Source organism: Chiloscyllium plagiosum, chromosome 2 (genome assembly GCF_004010195.1).
Source record: "Chiloscyllium plagiosum isolate BGI_BamShark_2017 chromosome 2, ASM401019v2, whole genome shotgun sequence".
NCBI lineage: Eukaryota > Metazoa > Chordata > Chondrichthyes > Orectolobiformes > Hemiscylliidae > Chiloscyllium > Chiloscyllium plagiosum.
Window position 1 is genome coordinate 68,968,789 of NC_057711.1, and position 19,298 is coordinate 68,988,086.

A 19,298-nucleotide genomic window follows, 5' to 3' on the forward strand; every position below is an offset into this window, starting at 1 on the left:
TTCAGTCCAACTTGCCCATGCCAACTAGATATCTTAAATTAATCTCATCCCATTTGCCAGTGTTTTGGACCAGACCAGACCTTGCCCCCGACCCCCCAAATATTTTAAAAAGGTAGCCTAGACCCTAATATTTTCTTATTTTAAAGACAGACGTGAAGTGGATTTTCCAGGTGGGATGTAACTGGTCTAACTATTCAGCTTTAAACATAACAGAATTTATTTAAACACTACACTTGAAACACCAACAAAAGAAAATGGAAGTTAGGGTAACTATTGGAAAACTTAATTGACTTGATACAGTAACTATTACTAATGAACTGTTCCAATATGGTAACATCCCATAAAGACATCCCTTGATAAATAGGTAAATTCAAACACGCATTCTTATAGGCAGGCGCGAGCAACATAGAGAGATCTCAGAAGAAAGTCACAAGTTCTCTACTGAAACTTGCAACTCCCCTGGACACTCATCTTGTGACTGTTACAGCTAAAAACAAACTAGAAAAACTCTGTACTGGGAGAACTGGCCACTCCCCTTCCAATGATGAACTGTTAATGCCGAGACTTTCCAGCACCTCTATCTTTACAATTGCTCTTGAAACAAACTAGGCCAAAGAAACCACCAACATTTGGTCCAAATTCTTCTAAACCCGTCCTATTCATATATTGATCCAAATGCCTTTTAAATGTTGTAATTGTACCTGTCTCCACCACCACCTCTGTCAACTTGTTCTATACACCCATCCTCTGCCTGAAAAGGTTGCTCCTTGGGTCCCCTTTAAGTCTTTCACCTCAAACGTTTGCGCTCTAGTTTTGGACTGCCACTACCCCTGGGAAAAGACCTTGACTGTTCATCCTATCCATGCCCCTCTTGATTTTATAAACCTTTATAAGGTCACCCCTCAGCCTCTGAAACACTGGGGTGGGAGAGGGGGGAGGAGAAGCCCTAGTTGGTGTAATTAATGAACTGTTTTTACTAAAGAGAAGTTTGTGTGCAAATAAATAGTTGGGCTTCCTAGAGAAAGAGTCTGGTAGTTTATATTTACCTTTGCTTATAAATTACACTCCCTCCACTATTACCCCTTGCTTCAGTGGCAGAGCTTTTATCCCTGTGTGATGGTCTTTTATTTGTTTGTAGGCAATATATGAGAGATTCCAACAAAACTTAGCATATAGAAAGGATTTGGCTGGACAAAAAACAGACTAGCTCTTACTGCTGATATGGATCACGCTACTGAAAGTTTTGAAAAGATCTGTTAACTTTGCGAGACAGGTTGAATTGGTTTTTAAAGAATGTTGTGGGTTTTAATTTGAATTTTTTTGATTTGGAATGTTGGGGATTGTCTCAGCTGCTGTTGTGTAATTTGTCACAGCTTTTAAACTGTGAGCTGATTTTTCAGAGCCAAATTTAAGACTAGGACTGGCTAGTACTCTCTTCAGTGAGGTGAAAGCTCTTAATATGTTTCAGTTTTTTTTTTGTCAAGTTTGTAGTGTCAAGGAAAAAGCCTTGAGGAAAAGCTGCATAATTGTAATAAAATTGAGTTATAACCTCTAGAGCAGAAGTGAAATCCTCCATTGAGTGCCCTTGTGTTTCATTACTTTCTAAAGTTTGATTGTGCTTTTAAACTATTTAAGGAGAGGCAGATGGTGGATGTTAGCTGAGGTTTGAGTTGGACACCTATAAATAGATACTGATTTAAACTGCGGTTGTTTGGATTAAAAGGGGCTTGCTTATAATCTGTAAATAAATACTTATTAAAGTGTAAAAAGGTTGGCTTCAATTATTAGCCTTGGTGGAATATGACCATAAGAGGGTGAGCACAGGAGATTTTCCTACTTGAGAACTGTCAAGCTCCAGCACTGTTGACCCATTGCCCTAAGGCCATTCTATGCTATTAAAACTTGAGACCATCCCTGTGCTACTAAATATGAGATCTACTATGACAGTGTTTACTGTTGTCTCTGACTATGTTTATCTCAGTTTGAAATGCCTTTTGAAAAATTACTGACATTTGTAGTTTGTCTTGTATTCTAAACACGTTGAAAACACAAACTGTTAAATAATTTGACATTTATACAGAAAGTGTATAAACTGTTATCGAGTCAGTTTGCCATCTATATCTGTTTATTTTGCTGTTTTGCTTTCAAACAAAATAAACCATACTTTTACTAATTTGTTTGGAATAAAGCATTACAAGTTTTTCTAACTTTGTACCAAAAATGCACAATACACCAGGTCACGACTATAGGCATTAACATTGTCCAGCAATTTAATACAAATAGAGAAATACAGGTGGAATAGGATGGGGTACTTGGAAGATTTAGAAGATGTTAAAGGATGAAGGCCATAATGACACCATACTGGTATGGACAGGATGTGTGGTGGAAAGCATAGACATATGTGGAGACTTTGGTGAGAGCGTCAGGGTTATCACCAATTTCAAAGCCTTTGCTCCAGTTAATGGACATTCTGGTGGGAAATGGGGGCAACAATTTGTTGACCTGCTGACAGGGTTTGAGATTTTGGATTGTGCAATGTGGGTAGAAATCACTGAGTGAGCTTCCAGCAGGATGTGGAGTAGTTGATTAGGGAAGGGGAAAGGGGATGCTGTTGCTGGTAATTCACCACTGATTCTGTGTATTGCTCCTTACCATAAATGGAGACACAAGCAAAAAGCTTGTTCAAAGACAATTCAAGCTTAAAATGGTGGTAGTGATAGGAAGGTAGGAGTATTTCTGTGAAATGCGTTGTTTTATGACATACAGGACAATGGTCAAAATCTAAAATGTATTTCTCAGAGCTTCAGTGCTGACTTAGACATAGTCTATGTTTTCTGGTGATGGATTTTTAGTTTGCTATATTGGAGGGCTACTTGATTGATCCATTTTTTGTCTCCTTAAGGTATGTGTTGAATGCATTTTACTGGTACTGTTTTCAAATATTTGGTTATTCTAGCCAGTTATAACTAACACAGAAGGGACTTCCTCAAATGGACCTTGCATCCTCAACTGAGTGATAACTTTCAATCTGTAAGACATCCGAAAATATTCCGCATCAAATGTTTTCATTTTAGTTGGATCTTAGTGTCTGAATAACTTAAGTTTAGAAATGATAGATTTACCTTTCAGTTGTTTTGTAGTAATATACACGTGTGTATGTTCATATGTATATTTAACTTGCAGTATCAACTGAGAATTGCATAGCCTTACATATAACAGTTCAACTATATTCAATTCAGAATCCGAAAGTGTTTTACTTTGAAAATATTAAGTGCATATTGTTCCTATGATTGACGTGTAGTATTAGCTGGGCACAGCATATTTACATATGAATAGGAATCTGGGACAAAATTCATTTCTGGTATTCTGAGAATTCAGGGTACATGAAGGATGCTGTATTTGATTGTTAGAAAGTATTAGTGACATTCTATTCTTCCCAGTTTTAAGGGGGTGGATTATTGCAGTGTTCAATAATTCACTTGAAAGTGGTTCAGGGTCACGAGAGAAGAGTACAGACAGCTGGAAAAGGCAGTGAGTATAGGAGACAAAAAATGTTCAGCTGTAGACTCCATTTTAGGGGTACTGTAGTTAGCTATGACATTGGGAATGTAGCTGAACTTCATTCTACCTAGACGACTTCTGTGAGGTGTCAACAGTAGTTGCTATTAGAATGCAGGAAGGTGTCCTGAAAATTAGTAGCAGCTAAGTTAGGGCTTGGAGTTCTTGGACAGATGTGAAAGTAAGTGTTTGCTTACTCTGTTGAAGGGTGAAGGACTCTGAAGTAGTCTATGAGCATCAGTACTTCAGTGCAGTTGAGAAGCTTGTGGCCATATTTGTTTGATGCAACTGAGTAAGGTTGGAACTTGGTGTGGATGGGAGCAGGAGAAGGGGGAGTGTTACTGTTGAAGGACTGGAATTGTGCTTGTCAGGGTCTAAGGGAGTGTAGATACAGAGAGAGGCTGATTGACTAGACTGAGGCAGCCCATGATGCAGCAAATAAAATGAAGAATTTTGAACCCTTATAAAGTTATAGAATCATAGAGATGTACAGCACGGAAACAGACCCTTTGGTCCAACCCGTCCATGCCGATCTGATATCCCAATCCAATCTATGTTTCCTTATTAGCTTCTTGTAATGGCTGAAAAATCTGGGATCTGTCTTGACTACATTTGCTATTCAATATACTATGTGAGGTGTTCAATTTACCCACACTTACCACGTTTAACTCTAGGAGTTAAAATATAAGTTGACACATATTATAGATCTATGACTGGTGTATAGTGAATTTCATTGTTTGGCCAAAACAAATTTCATTGTTTATTCACTCCAAAAGTTCCTGAATCCCAAACTTTATCTAGTTTTTCGCGTAAAAGTTCTGATCCCTATCCAGATTGTAACATAAATTTGGCAGTAAGGCCTAGGATCATAATTGATCTGATATTCCAAAATTGAGTGAAATACCTATAAATAAGCTCTTTCAATATGTCAAATTTATCCAATAAATTGGATAAATTTCACCCACTATATGCCATGCAAAACTGTAAGTTCTTGGCTGACAGAACTGAAATAACTGCTCATTGGTCATGTGGTGGGAGATTTTATAATTGGGCTCATCACCGAGTTGGGGAAAGGAGAATTGGCTCGCCCACTGTCCTGATCAATATCTGGGAACATTATGTGAGGATGAGATTAATCTTATCTGTGGTGTCCTCCACAACGAGGTAATAGGATTGTAAATATGTACTCCAGCAAAAAAAACTTACGAGTACCTTCAGAAGAGCAGCCTAAATGGCTGGTTTATAGGATTGAGCTGAAAATGTGTTGCTGGAACAGCGTAGCAGGTCAGGCAGCATCTAGGGAACAGGAGAATCGATGTTTCGGGCATAAGCCCTTCTCATAGGATTGTCAAGGAAAAGAACAGAAGCAATAAAATATCAAGTTTTCTCTTTCTTCCATCATTATCCCCACTAGGTGGCAAGAGAGGACAAGGCATTGTAATAGTGTCATATTGTAGCCATAGAACTACATGGTTCATACTGCACTACAAAACAGTAACACATGATTCCTCTACGTAGTTTTCCAGAAGGTGTTCGATGAGATGCCACATCAACGGTTTTTGCAGAAAATAACAGGTCATGATTTAGGGAGAGCCATATTGGCGTGGATGGGATTGGTTAGTTAACCGGAAGCTGAATGTGGGTGTAAATGGGTTGTTTTCCAGTTGACAAAGTGAAACGAATGGTGAACCACGGTGATCGATGCTCGGTCCATTTTTGTTTACAGTTTATATATTGAATAACTTTTATGAAGGTACCGAAGGTGTGGTTACTAAATATACTAATCATACAAGCTACCAAGAGATTGTTGCCTACTCACTCAAACGATCAAGAAATGGCAGTGTAATGTGGAAAAATGTGAAATCATCCATTTTAGCATGAAAACATTTTAATAAGATATTCCTAAATGGTGAGAGATGTCCAAAATAGAGAGGGAACTGGGTGTCCTAGTGCATGAATTGCATAAATGTTGGTATGCAGTTATAGCAAGTAATTAGGCCAGCTCATATAATATTATCGTTTTTTGCAAAACAAATTGAATACAAAAGCAGGGAGTTATAACAAACGTTATGCTCCTCTTGCACACATGTGAAACTGCATCTGCAGTACTGTATACAGTATTGTTCTCCTTATTAAAAATGTAAATGCATTGAAAGTAGTTCAAAGAAGGTCTGCTGGAGAAGGAGCTGATTTGGCCTGAACAGACTCTTCAAATGAACATCATTGCCTCGTGCCAATCTGCTGCTTTTTCCCCATATCGTTCAAGTTTAAAAACAACTTTTATTTTCAATCCAAATATTCATGCAGTGCCTTGAATGTCTCAACTGAACCTAACTTCTTCACACTTCCAGGCAGTGCGTTCCATTCCCTTTTTGCTATGTTATAAAGATTTTTTCTGACATCATTTCAAATCTATGCACTCTCATACCTTTTACAAAACAGAACAGCTGCTATTCAATTTGTCCAACCCAGACATGATTTTTAAAAAGCTTGATTAAACCTCCAAGCGGAACAGGCCCAACTTGTTCAATCTATCCTCATCACTGAAGTTTTTTATTCCTGGAACCACTCTGGATGTGGTGAGGATATTTCTATCTAAGAACTGGGTGGAGTTGGGGTGGGGGTTCACTGTTTAAAAATAAATGGTTGCCTATTTAAGACAGATTAGAAGAACTTTTTTTCAGTGCGTTGAGAATCTTTAGAACTCTCTCTTCCTCAAATGGCACTGGAAGCAGAATCTGTGATTTTTTTTCAAGGAAGAAGTAGAATGTGGAACAGATCAAAATGTAATAAGATCAGCCCTGATTCTGTTGAATGATGGAGCAGAGTTGCCTATTGCTTTAGATGTTCATATATACCTTTTTTTAAAATTGCAACACAAATTGCAAGAGCAGAATTGTGTGGTTGGGTTGAAATAGGCTATTTATAATTGTAGGAGAAAGTGAGGACTGCAGATGCTGGAGATCAGAGCTGAAAATGTGTTGCTGGAAAAGCGCAGCAGGTCAGGCAGCATCCAAGGAGCAGGAGAATCGACGTTTCGTCCATGAGCCCTGTCGATTCTCCTGCTACTTATAATTGTACAAATGATTTATTCGTACAGCCACACTGATGTTTGAAGTTGTAAATGTATGACCTGGGCACATGGTAATTCTGAATTTAAATACAATATTGATCAATATAAATGCTTGTCTATTATGTATTAAATGGTACATAAAGGTTTCTTGTGGACAGCTTGTAGTTATTTGCTACTCCTATAGGTGGCATTGAGAGGTATTTTCAATGTTGAGTTGCAGAATTAATAAATAGAGCACACAACCTTAAAGTTGTACAGCCTGGACATTGGATTCCCATAATTCATAGCTAGTTTCTGAAATTCTTTTTCCCTACTTTGCCTTACTTTTTCTTCCAATAAATTTCTAATATTTGAAACAAAGATTTTAACATCTTTATTTCCAAATGGCATATTTTGTTTTGCATGACCAAATTGTCCATTGGATCTTTTTAATGTCTTCATTTAAAGTTTCTACTTCAAGCTCTCAGTATCTCAAAAGCCTTAACTCTGATTTGGTATTATGTCTAGTGCTGTGATTTTGAGATTGAATTGGATTTTGCGTGCTCTGTCTTCACGATGTCCTTCATTATCTTTGCTTCCATCAGCTGGTGAAGAAAATCTTTCATCACCTCCTAGGGGCTTGTGTCTCTAAATTTCTCTTGGTTTTTCAAGTAAAGCTTCTAAAAGCTTTGGAGACGAGATTTATATTTTTATGTGTATGTGGGATGAAAGTAATTTGTTCTAATTTCACACACGTTGCAAATTTACTTTAATGTTCAATAATTTTTCACAAGTCTTGCTTTAAAACCTCGAGTTTGAAGACTGAACTTGGAGTTGGCCAGTGGGAGAGGGAAACAAGTTTGTTTCATGTGACTGATTATCCCTATTTATTATCAAATATGACTACTAATCACACACCACTGAAACCATGACTAGAATTTCAACACCCCATTTTCAAATTTGCATTTTGAAAATAAACAAACTTTGGAAGAGGCTAATGGAATCACATGTGAGATAAATGAGAATGGAGTAAAGAGTTGAAAGAGTAAATGATACAAGCGAGGAACAGATAGGGAGGAAGGGAATGGTTAAAAAAAAGATAATAGGTGTTTGATGTAAGCGAGTCTGGGGAAAGCACAAATCAAGACATCAGGGATGGAAACAATCTGCTTAAATAATATTTTCCCCAGCTTGCACATCTTTTGTGTAACCTGCACGCTCTTTTAAAAGATGCAGAAGACAGAAAAACCAGAAGACTAGAGAAGGATCAGTCCCAGCGGGTGGAGAGGAGATGAACAGAAGAGACCAACAAAGAATCAACAACTCCAAAGTAGCAGAAGTCAAACAGAGAACATACTCAACAATACTTCATCCCAACAAACTTGGCACATGAAAATCCAAGGGAAATCAATAGTCATATGAGAAGAATTATTCAAGTTTTAAAAGATAATTGGATGAATAGTTGGAGGCACAACATTTGCAGGATTATGGGCAAATATCAGGAGATTGGGACAAAATAGCTGCTTAAAGAATTGACACAGGTATGGAGATGACAAATGGCTTTTTTCAACCTTTAAATGATTCTATTACACATTAGTCCATGGGCAATAATTTATATAACCAAAAAGAATAATACTAAAAGTACATAAGTTTGCTTCACTTTTAATCAGCTCTTCAAGTTAACTGTTTTTCCATCACCATGATGAAAGTATAGAGTTAGCTAGGAATCTTAACTCTGTAACATTGGAGCTACATTAACAAAAGATCAGCTGCAGAATTGTGGGGAGAAATACACAGTCTGGCATTTTATTTTAGTTTGCATGTAAGTTCAATATCATATATAATGCTATATCTTCTGAAGTTTCATTTCAATCAGTAATACTGCCTCTTTAAGATGATTTGGAGATGCCGGTGTTGGACTGGGGTGTACAAAGTTAAAAATCACACAACACCAGGTTATAGTCCAACAGGTTTAATTGGAAGTACACTAGCTTTCGGAGTGACACTATCACCTGATGAAGGAGCAGTGCTCCGAAAGCTAGTGCTTCCAATTAAACCTGTTGGACTATAACCTGGTGTTGTGTGATTTTTAACTCTTTAAGATGAAGTAGCATAAGATGAACAAAACAACATTTTTACTGACTAATCCAGGAATTTGTCTCTGTATTCTGTTTGTCAGACACTAACTGAAATGGTTACAGCTGAGGCTATGCTGACTTTAAAAGACAGTTTTCACCATCTTAACATAGTATTCAAACCCTTTAAATCAATAACTTCATGTCGTTCATAATAAAGCAAGTATTTAATTTTCCTGTGCTTAAAATCAACAAATGAAACAGGCTATAGGAACATTTTCTGGTTTAAAAATAATTTTTACAAGTCTGGAGTTTACATTTTCATTTACGTGTTTTAGAGTGGAAGTTCTGTAACTAAATTTTTTAATTACCTATTTGGGGATGGAATTTTATTTGTTTTAAGGGCGGAAATTTATTCGTTTAGACTGCGTTGGTGTAATTTTCCGCAGGGCACTGTGCCACTTTACGTAGTGACAAAAAAACTAATTATTCCGTGTTACACATTTTTGGTGAGTCACTGCAGGAATATTTAGAGGGTTGTTGGGGGAAGGAAATTATCTTGCATGCTGAAAAATGTATATGTGTATATAATGAAGATGAGATGCTTAAAGCTTATGTAATTATTAGTGATTCAAGCAAAACTTACTTCTGAATTATTGCCAGCTTTCAAAATCATTTTAATTAGTCTACAATCATTCTGGAATTATTTTAAAACAAATAAAACCCACAAGTCAGCTGCTTTAAGGATCATTGACTTCAACATCCTGTGAGAACAATGTTTTGAATTATTTATGATAGCTATCTACAATACTGATATTTGATTCATGCTTACTTAGTGGGTTATTTTTCACACCATCTTTAAACCTCAGATGCTGTTGTGCAGTGGACAATAGATCTTCAGTGGACGTTGGCCATACAGTTACCAATCCATTCTTGATTCCATATTTGGTTCCATACGAGAACAGTTCTTTATTCAAAGCCCCTTAATACTTTAGTGGCCAGTTGTGTTTTTTGTTTTATGAATCATAAAAATGCAACTTCAAAGTAAGTCCACTGAAATTATTAATCAAACTCTGAGTGTTGCACGAAGTAAAACAGAATCAATAATGCCACTTATCTTTTGCTTAAACTGTTCTTTTTCTCACTGAGCCAGATTCACCGAGAAAATTCGCATGGGTAAAGTATGTGCACACTCATTCCTTCCTTCTTGCCTGGCAAATGTTCCATTCAACACTGACAAGCCTCCGTGATTATTGCCAATGTCAAAGTGATCTTGGATTTATTTCAGGCCAGCTTCAAGGGTAAGACATGCCAACAGACTGGCAGAATTAATTCTTTTGATGCCCAAAAAATGGGCACAGTAAAGTCTTAATTCTCTTGCATTGAGTTTGTCCCAGAGAATTTACTTAGTTCCCAACTTCAGTCAGCAGTTTTCTCCTTACGAGAGTTTAGATCTGAAGAAAATGTATGCTCCCCTTCTCTCCCCTCCCTCCGAAACCAGTTAGGTGACCGGTTAGTCGTTAGACAGCTGATAATTGTGTTGACGTGGGCCTGTGCTTTTTTTTTCCCCTGAATATTTTGGCAACCTGCAGCTGAAACATTTTTCAAAGCCAATACTGAGTGTGAGATCATAAGAATCTCCTTTAGATATAAATTCAAGAATGTTGGATAACTTAGCGTGCAATTCTTGGCTCCAGTAATGTGTAAAGTGGATCAAGTCCATTCTAAATAGCTAACTGTCAAACGAATATGCTTGTTTCTTTGAGTTCACGCATTTAAAACACTGAAACAAAAATGAGCTTCAAAATCCTCAGTTTTATACATGTCTTTTTTAATCATGTTTTCATTTATAAATATCACTCCTAGCAAACATGTTGATGTTTCCGTCAATAAACTGAACCACCTCATCCCCAATCACTATTGATCCGATTTAGAAAAGTCATATTCAAACTAGAACGTTAACTCTGTGGTTCTCTGTTCAATAATGTTGCTAGAGTTGCTGAGAGATAAATAGGTGGGTGGGATGGGGGGAAGGTAGCTGGGAAGGTAATAGATAGATGCAGGTGAGGGAAGATGGGGAGGGTGGAGCGGATAGGTGGGAAGGTAGATAGACAGGTAGGACAGGTCAAGAGGGCAGTGCCGAATTGGAGGGTTGGATTGGGGATGAGGAGGGGAGAGGGGAGATTTGAAAACTAGTGAAGTTGATGTTGATGCCTTGTGGTTGGAGGATCCCAAAGCAGACGATGAGGTGTTCTTTCTTCATTTTTCGGGTGGCTTAGATTTGGTGGTGGAGGTGGCCTAGGACCTGCATGTAATTGTTGGAGTGGGACTCTCCTGCACTTCAGATGCACACCAATCCAACTGGGCATCACCCTCTTGACCTGTCCTACTTGTCCATTTTCCTTCCCACCTATCTGCTCCACCATCCCCACTGACCCATCACAATCATCCCCCATCCAGCCTTTCCAGCAATTTGTTTCTGCTTAGATCATTTAAAGTTGAAAGAGTTGCCCACAGAGTAGTTTGCTGTCAAGTGGTTTCAATATCTCTCTAACATAGATAATCAAATCACATTTCATTATTAGGTGCCTCCTGCTTGATACTCATTGTAATCTCTTATGTAGCGACCACTGTTTATTATAAATTAACTTATGATTGTAAAACAGGTGTCACTTTACCTTCTAATTTTTTTGAGCAACTATGTGGGAAAGAGGAAAGTAGCTAGCTGGTCTAACTTGGACAGATATGATGTCTATAACATAGTCTACAAGCCTGAAGTATGCTGTTGAGGTATGCTGGAGGAATTCTTAGTATTGTAACTTGTGGTTCTCAATATTAGATCTCATGGAAAACAAGGAGAGCGAGTTTTGAGACTTGAGGCAACTTTTGAGTTGAGGAGCTACGCATAGCAGAGAAAAATCACCTATACAGTGTATTCAAAAAGAACGGGTACCCAATGAACACAGTCCGCAGATTTCTCAACAACAAACCCAAACAAGCAGACAAAATGAGTCCAGAAACCCTAGCCACTGTACCCTACATCAAAGACATCTCAGAAATTACAGCCAGACTACTCCGACCCCTTGGTATCATTGTAGCCCACAAACCCACCAATACACTAAAACAGCAGCTAATGAACTTGAAAGACCCTATACAGACAACAAACAAAACTAATGTTATTTACAAAATACCGTGCAAGGACGGTAAGAAACACTACATTGGACAAACAGGCAGAAAACTAGCCACCAGGATACATGAACAGCAACTAGCCGCAAAACAACATGACCCTCTCTCATTAGTATCCTTACATACAGATAAGGAAGGACACCACTTTGACTGGGACAACACATCCATCTAAGGACAAGCCAAACAGAGACACGCACGAGAATTCCTAGCAGCTTGGCATTCTAACCAGAACTCTATCAACAAACACATCGAGTTAGACCTCATCTACCACTCCCTGAGAAAAAGAACCGGAAATGACGTCACCACAAGAAATGGCATCACCAACCCAAAGAAACCCAGGCATATAAATAGAAAGCAGGAATTATAATGTGTGCTTCGCCCAGAGGCCCACTGAAGATGTTCCCCAGTAGGGTGATGAAATGTCTGAAATGAACCTTTCAGCTCAGCGAGCAAACCTGCATCCAAAAAGAGGGAGAACTAGCCATTTTGACACAGAACTGGCTCGAAGGTAAAGACAGAGGGTGGTGGTAGAGAGTTGCTTTTCAGACTAGTGGAAAGCCACTAGGAACGGTGCTGGGTCCACTATTTTTTATCATTTATATAAATGATTTGGATGTGAACATAAGAGGTATCGTTAGTAAGTTTACAGATGACCACAAAATCGGAGGTGGACAGCAAAGGTCACCTCAGAGTACACTGGGATCTTGATCACATGGCCCAATGGACTGAGGAGTTGCAGATGGCGTTTAATTTAGATAAATGCAAGGTGCTGTATTTTGGGAAAGCAAATCTTAGTAGGATTTTTATACTTAATGGTAAGGTCCTAGGGAATGATGCTGAACAAAGAGACCATGAGTGTAGGTTCAGAGCTCCTTGAAAATACAGTGGCAGGTAGATAGGGTAGTGAAGAAAGATTCCTGAAAAAGGGCTAATGCCCGAAACGTCGATTCTCCTGTTCCCTAGATGCTGCCTGACCTGCTGCGCTTTTCCAGCAACACATTTCCATCTCTGATCTCCAGCATCTGCAGACCTCACTTTCTCCCTAGTGAAGAAAGCGTTTGGTATGCTTTCCTTTATGGACAGAGTATTGAATTTAGGAGTTGGGAAGTCACGTTGGGGCTGTACAGGATGTTGGTTAGGCCACTATTGGAATATTGTGTGCAATTCTGGTCTCCTTTCTATCGGAAGGATGTTGTGAAACATGAAAAGGTTCAGAAAAGATTTACAAGGATTTTGCCAGGGTTGGAGAGTTTGAGTTATAGGGAGAGGCTGCATAGGCTGGAGCTGTTTTCCCTGAATCGTTGGAGGTTAGGGGTGACCTTAAAGAGGTTTATAAAATCATGAGGGGCATGGATAGGATAAATAGACAAAGTCTTTTCCCTGGGCTGGGGGAGTCCAGAACTGGAGTGCATAGGTTTAGGGTGAGAGAGGAAAGACCTAAAAGGGACCAAAAGGACAACTTTTTCACACAGAGGGTGGTGCGTGTATGGAATGAGCTGCCAGAGGAAGTGGTGGAGGTTGGTACAATTGCAACATTTCAAAGGCATCTGGATGGGTATATAAATAGGAAGGGTTTAGAGGGATATGGACCAAATGCTGGCAAATGGGACTAGATTAGGTTAGGATATCTGGTCGGCATGGACGGGTTGGACCGAAGAGTATGTTTCCATGATCTACATCTCTATATCTGTAACTTTCTGAAACACCTATTCATGCTATTGTGGGTTATTTTGTCTAATTTAAAGCAATCATTTTACAAGAAAACATTTGAACTATTTCTTGCATACACCACATACAGTTTATTGTACATTTGTTTTGTTCTGAGATCATTCAAAGTTTTTTTTTCTGGTAACCATGCCCCAATGGTTAAGTAAATCCCTAGAATTTAAATTTACGTCCTTTTCCTTCATGGATTATAAATTTTATATCTGGTGTTTTTGATAGAATAAACATCTTCCACTTTACTAAGTTACTCCATGAAATATTTAAACTGTGTCGCATCAAGGGCTGAATTTTTTTTTTCCTTTTCTGGTTGAGTTCAGGTTGCATTTTTTGCAGTGTTCTTCCCTGCAAGGCCTACCAGTTTTACTTTTAATAAATTGCCTACCATGCCTAATTTCCACCCCATCTCGCTACTCAGGCTATCTGCTGAAAATCAGGCAACCCTTGAACCTACACCATCTTTAAAGGTTTGTTGTGCTCTCAGGCAAGTGTTATCCGTATGGAGCTGCTCTTTATGATTTTTGGTGAGTAATAACATCATTTGAAAAGATCTAAATAATGGATCAAGCTGATCTCAATGCCAAATGTGCGTTGCTACGCTAATCTCCTTATTCAGCCATGTATCTCTCAACAGCCCATATTGCTTAGACTCCTATAAGATTCTGACCCAAGAAAATTCATTTTAAGATTTGTAGGTATTTTGGTCCGTAGTAAGATTATGTCATCTGAATGTTCATTACAATGTGTCTGCAAGTTGCCATCTGATTAAATCTGCCTGCCACATGGTGATGATATATTTTGTTAAGGAATGTGGGGCTAGTTACCATTGCTGGCTGAATGTCTTGAAGACCAAGTACTCATGACAAAAAATACAACCTTGAAAATCTGTTGCCTAAAATAACAATTGTTTACATTTTCTTTTTGAAAAAGATGTCAGTTTTAAATTAATGCCATCATTTCTGTTGAAGAATTTACCAGCAGGTCATGTGTGGTTATGCATGGAGGCTGCTACTTTTGAAGCATATCAGGACTGATTTAGTAATCATGATAGAATTACAACAAGCTCTCCCTTGTCTCAGGAAGCACCTGTTCTCCAACTTCTGTAACCGCAACCTTCTCTTCAAAAATTAAAATGTTTCAAATGCTAGAAGTTGCTATAAAAATGTTTCATGACTTATGTTTTAGATTTTTTCAACCCAAGTTTGCATGTGAATCTTCTGCTATTGAAATTAGTTTATCATTTTGGTTGTTTTCTGTGATTCATGAAACATTACTGGAGTCCTGTAATATTGAAGTCCAACAGATGTGTATAACTAAAAGCAAAACACTGTGGATGCTGGAAATCTGAAATAAAAACAGAAAATTCTGGATGAACTTGTCAGGTCTGTTGGTATCTGTGGAAAGAAAAACAGTTAACGTTTCGAGTCTGATATGAAGTCTTCAGAGGTTGGAATATAGTTTTTATGCCATTGACCGAGTAGGGGGAGGGATCTTTGGAGAACTGAGTGAAACACATGTAACTTCTGAAAAATGGATTTGTAAATCAGTTCGGTGCAATCTTTCACAAGGTCTGGCCAGAAGCAATATCTAATCGGCAATCACCCCATTGTGATTAGATCTGTCTTTACAAAGCCACAAGTCAAGACACATATCAAACCAAGTCACCCTGTGCACCTTGGGGAAGGTAACAATATTTTTACTAATGTTGTTATATAGTTGTCAAACTGGGAAAATAGGTTTAAACATAGGACAGTCGATTTGTAGCAGCAGATGTTTAAGATATTTAATAAGTTTCAGCAAAGATTTATTCCAGTGAGAAAGAAGTAAGAAAGAAAGGATCCTTTGAAAATGATGCCTGATCCATAGCTAAATAAGAAAGTTAAGAGTACATCAAATGAAAGGACCATTGTACAATTCTGTGAAGTTTAGTCAGAGGATTACAAGATGTTATGGCCCAAAAAAAACGACTACAAAAATAATAGAGAAAATAAAGCAATGGAGAAAGCTAGCTATAAATACAAAAAACTGGTAGAATTTCTACACTATTTTAAATAGAACATGAGTAACTAAAGCTCGTTTCTTTTGAAGGCCCTCTAAACAGTGAGTTTGGGAAATTGATCATGGAAAACCAGGAAATGGTGGAAGTGTTGAATGCGTATTTTGTATCTTCATTGTAGAAAACTTTGCAATGATATTTGTAAATCATGAGGTAAATGAGAGGGAGGAACTTAAAACAATTGTAATTGCTAGAGAAAAGGTGCTGAAAGAACTTAGTCCTACAGGTTGGCAAAACTCGATGAACCCTACATCATAGAGTCTTAAAAGATATGGCTGCAGAAGGAATCATGGGAATTGGTTATAATCTTCCAAAATCCAATGGATTGGAAAATTGTTAATGTTTGAATAATTGTGCTACAAGTGAGGCAGAAAGCCTGAAGCATTTGGCTAATTAGACAAAAATCTATCATCGGGAGTAGCTAGAAATCATTAGAGGTGGTTATAGCAGGATACTTAGAAAATCAGAATGTGATCAGGTATGGTCAACATGGTCTTGTTGAAGGGAAATTGGGTTTATCTAACATGTTAGAGATTTTTGAGGCAGGAACAAACAATATGGATAAAGGAGAATGTGTGAATGTGCTGCACTTGATTATCTGAATGACAATTGATAAAGTATAACATGATAGGCTACCAAACAAAATAAAAGCTTGTGGTGGAAGATATAACCTACTAGTTAATAGGAAGAGAACGTCACGATAAATGGACCTTGTTTTCAGTTTCAGTCTGTGGTTAGTGGAGTCCAGTGGTAAAGCCTCAAGTATTTGCAATTGGTATCATTCACTTGGATAGAATATATGATAGCTAAATATTTCATTGATGCCAAAATGAGGAGGTGATTAAGTTTTCAAGTTTGCAAAGAGAAACTGAATGGGTAAGCGAGTAGGCAAAAAATGGCTGATGGACTATAATGTGCAAAAATATTAACTTTATACTTTGACAAGAAAACAAAAGCAATATACTTTTAAATGGAGAGAGGTTGCAGAACTAGGGTGACAAAGTCATTTGGGTGCCCTGGTGCATGAATCATCAAAAATTAGCTTGCAGGTACAGCAAGTAGTTAAGGAATGTGAGTGTTTATTACAAGCAGAATGAAATATTAAAGTAGGGAAGTTTTACTGACATTGTACAGAGCCTTAGGGGAGACATCTGGCATACTATGTACTCCAGGCTTTCAGCCTCACTTGTAGCATGATTATTCATCAAACATTAACAGTTTTCCAATCCATTGGGACCAGATTCTGAGACATTTGGAAGATTATAACTGATGCCTATGATTTGGTCTCCTTATTTGAAAAAAAAAATGGTTTTGTTCGAAGCAGCTCAGAGAAGCACCAATGATACCTAGGATGAATAGCTTTTATCAGGCGAATCCAACAGTTTAGGCCTATACCTATATGACTTTTGTACAACGAGCGGTATTATTGAAATGTATAAAATCTTTGAGAGGATTGAGTAGGGTGGATTCTGAGAGAAGGTGCATTACCAAGGTACTAAAAAAAGCATATTGTTTTGTTGCAATGAAGGTTTCTCCACTTTACTACCTTTTAAACTTAAATGTCTGTATCGGTGTGATGAAGTAGTTTTGTTGTACAATATCAAATTGAGTTATTTATTTCCATGTTTGCATAATTCTAGAAAAGAAAAATAGCAAAACAAATGGCAAATACTTGATACTACTTTTACTTCATTATTTTTGCTTGCTACAGAGGCAGGTAAATCAAACCCTCCTATTTCGAGCTTTCCATTGTTGCTATCAACCAGTTTTGGACTCAGATCTGATTGAATAAATAAGTCACATTTAGGTTTACATTTAATTGTGCATAAATTGGCAAGGTCTTCAATTTGCTCAGCCTTGGCTTCCCTTGTATGTGTATTGTGTGATGATCAATAGAAGTGCTTTAACTGGCTGGATATGAGTTTTAAAATTCAAAATTTGGGAATAAGAAGGGAATCCAGATGGTCATTTTGCTTATACAGCAGACAATAGAATTGTCAACTAAGTTACCAACACTGATTACATAAGTGATGCATGCGAACAGGTTTAGAGGGTGACCAAAAGTATTTCTGTTGAAAATAGAGATCAAAGCATTTAGCAAAGTCTTTTAAAAAAAAACAACCACATCAACCTTTTATCTCACTGTTAATAGTCCAGTTTTTTGTTGTCTCTCAGATTGTTAATATGGTATTTAATTAATTCAGCACTTGTTTTGTCCTAATAAAAATATTTTCCTTGTCATTTTATTCATTGTATTGTCCATAGTTATGCTTCTTGACTTTAAGAATACGAGAGATTGTATCTTTGTTACTTGGATGCTATCAAAGTTTGCAATCTGCTCAGTAATCATTAAAAAGGAAAAATCAATTTATTATGTTAAGTTTATCTCTTTGGGTTGTGTATTAGTTTCAACCTTTGCAGTATATTCTACATCTTTTGTTGAATGTTTAAATTGTTTTTGTTTTCTACTGCACAGTTGGGTCCTACCTACCCTGAGCTAATTGATTTAGTCAAATAGTAATTAAATCTATATAGCAGCAGTGGCCTTCATTCCTTTCACATGTCATTTGGTTTTGAAACAGTGTTGAAGAGGAGCAGATTATATTTGAAATTAAAACCAAATTTCACCCACCACATTAAAGTCTATTTTCTTCACCACCGGTATCCATTGGCAGCATCTACAAGATCCTTTTCAAACACATCTTTAGCACAACTGGAAGCCATCGTCTGGAAAATACAGTTAGCTGACCTAGTGACCGATCTTGTAAAGAGCAAGTTCACTAAAGCCCAAGTGACCTATTTAGGATGCATTGTACGTTAAGGATAAGCACTCGCCCTAGTCATCCCTGTGTGGATGACTAAAGTCTCCTTTGTTCTGTGTGCTGGAAACCAACCAACAAGCCAGTCAGAAGCAAACTGCAAATATTGGTCCAAGTGCGATTCGCAGGTATCAGTGTACACCAGGAGATGTTAGATGTGTTCTATTTGGCTTCAAACTATTTGGGTTCATCATGTTTGGAAAGGTAGTTGGGCCATTTTGAAATTTGACGTATAATCCTTCCAGAGTTACAAAGGCTGAGATTTCTTTTGCATAAGCAATCAAGAGAAATGTCAGAATCCCTACAGTAAATCCATCTTGCTAAAATAGACAACTTTTCCTACCTGATCCATACATTCTTGCAGCTGGGAAATTAAGTAGGAGTTGGTTTTGTCACTGAAGTAACTTTTCATTGGTTAATGACTGATTAGGGATAGTCAGCATGGCTTTGTGAGTGGGAAATCATGTCTCACAAACTTGATTGAGTTTTTTGAAGAAGTAAGAAAGAGGCTTGATGAGGGCAGAGCAGTAGTTGTGATCTATGTGGACTTCAGTAAGGCGTTCGACAAGGTTCCCCATGGGAGACTGATTAGCAAGGTTAGATCTCATGGAACAAAGGGAGAACTAGCCATTTGGATACAGAACTGGCTCAAAGGTAGAAGACAGAGGGTGGTGGAGGCCTGTGACCAGTGGAGTGCCACAAGGATCGGTGCTGGGCACTCTACTTTTTGTCATTTACATAAATGATTTGGATGCGAGCATAAGAGGTACAGTTAGTAAGTTTGCAGATGACACCAAAATTAGAGGTGTAGTGGACAGCGAAGAGGGTTA

At 37.8% G+C, this 19,298-nt stretch overlaps 1 protein-coding gene and 1 long non-coding RNA gene across 5 annotated transcripts in view; one reads left to right on the forward strand and one right to left on the reverse strand.

The window, feature by feature from the left end:
* The window catches only part of srfbp1 (serum response factor binding protein 1), a 205,421-nt gene that overhangs the window by 9,113 nt on the left and 177,010 nt on the right, over positions 1-19,298 (forward strand). Inside the window, exon 1 of one of the 4 annotated variants that reach the window (XM_043711615.1) lies at positions 9,353-9,986. The exons of the other annotated variants lie outside the window; for them this stretch is intronic. The gene's annotated coding sequence lies outside the window, so the exon portion shown is untranslated. Of the gene's footprint in view, positions 1-9,352; positions 9,987-19,298 lie in introns of those variants that run through there. 4 annotated transcript variants of the gene reach the window in all.
* LOC122560690 overlaps positions 13,460-19,298 on the reverse strand; it is a 117,419-nt gene continuing 111,580 nt past the window's right edge. Inside the window, exon 6 of the long non-coding RNA XR_006314786.1 lies at positions 13,460-14,937. This is a non-coding gene — a long non-coding RNA (uncharacterized LOC122560690). The remainder of the gene's footprint in view (positions 14,938-19,298) is intronic.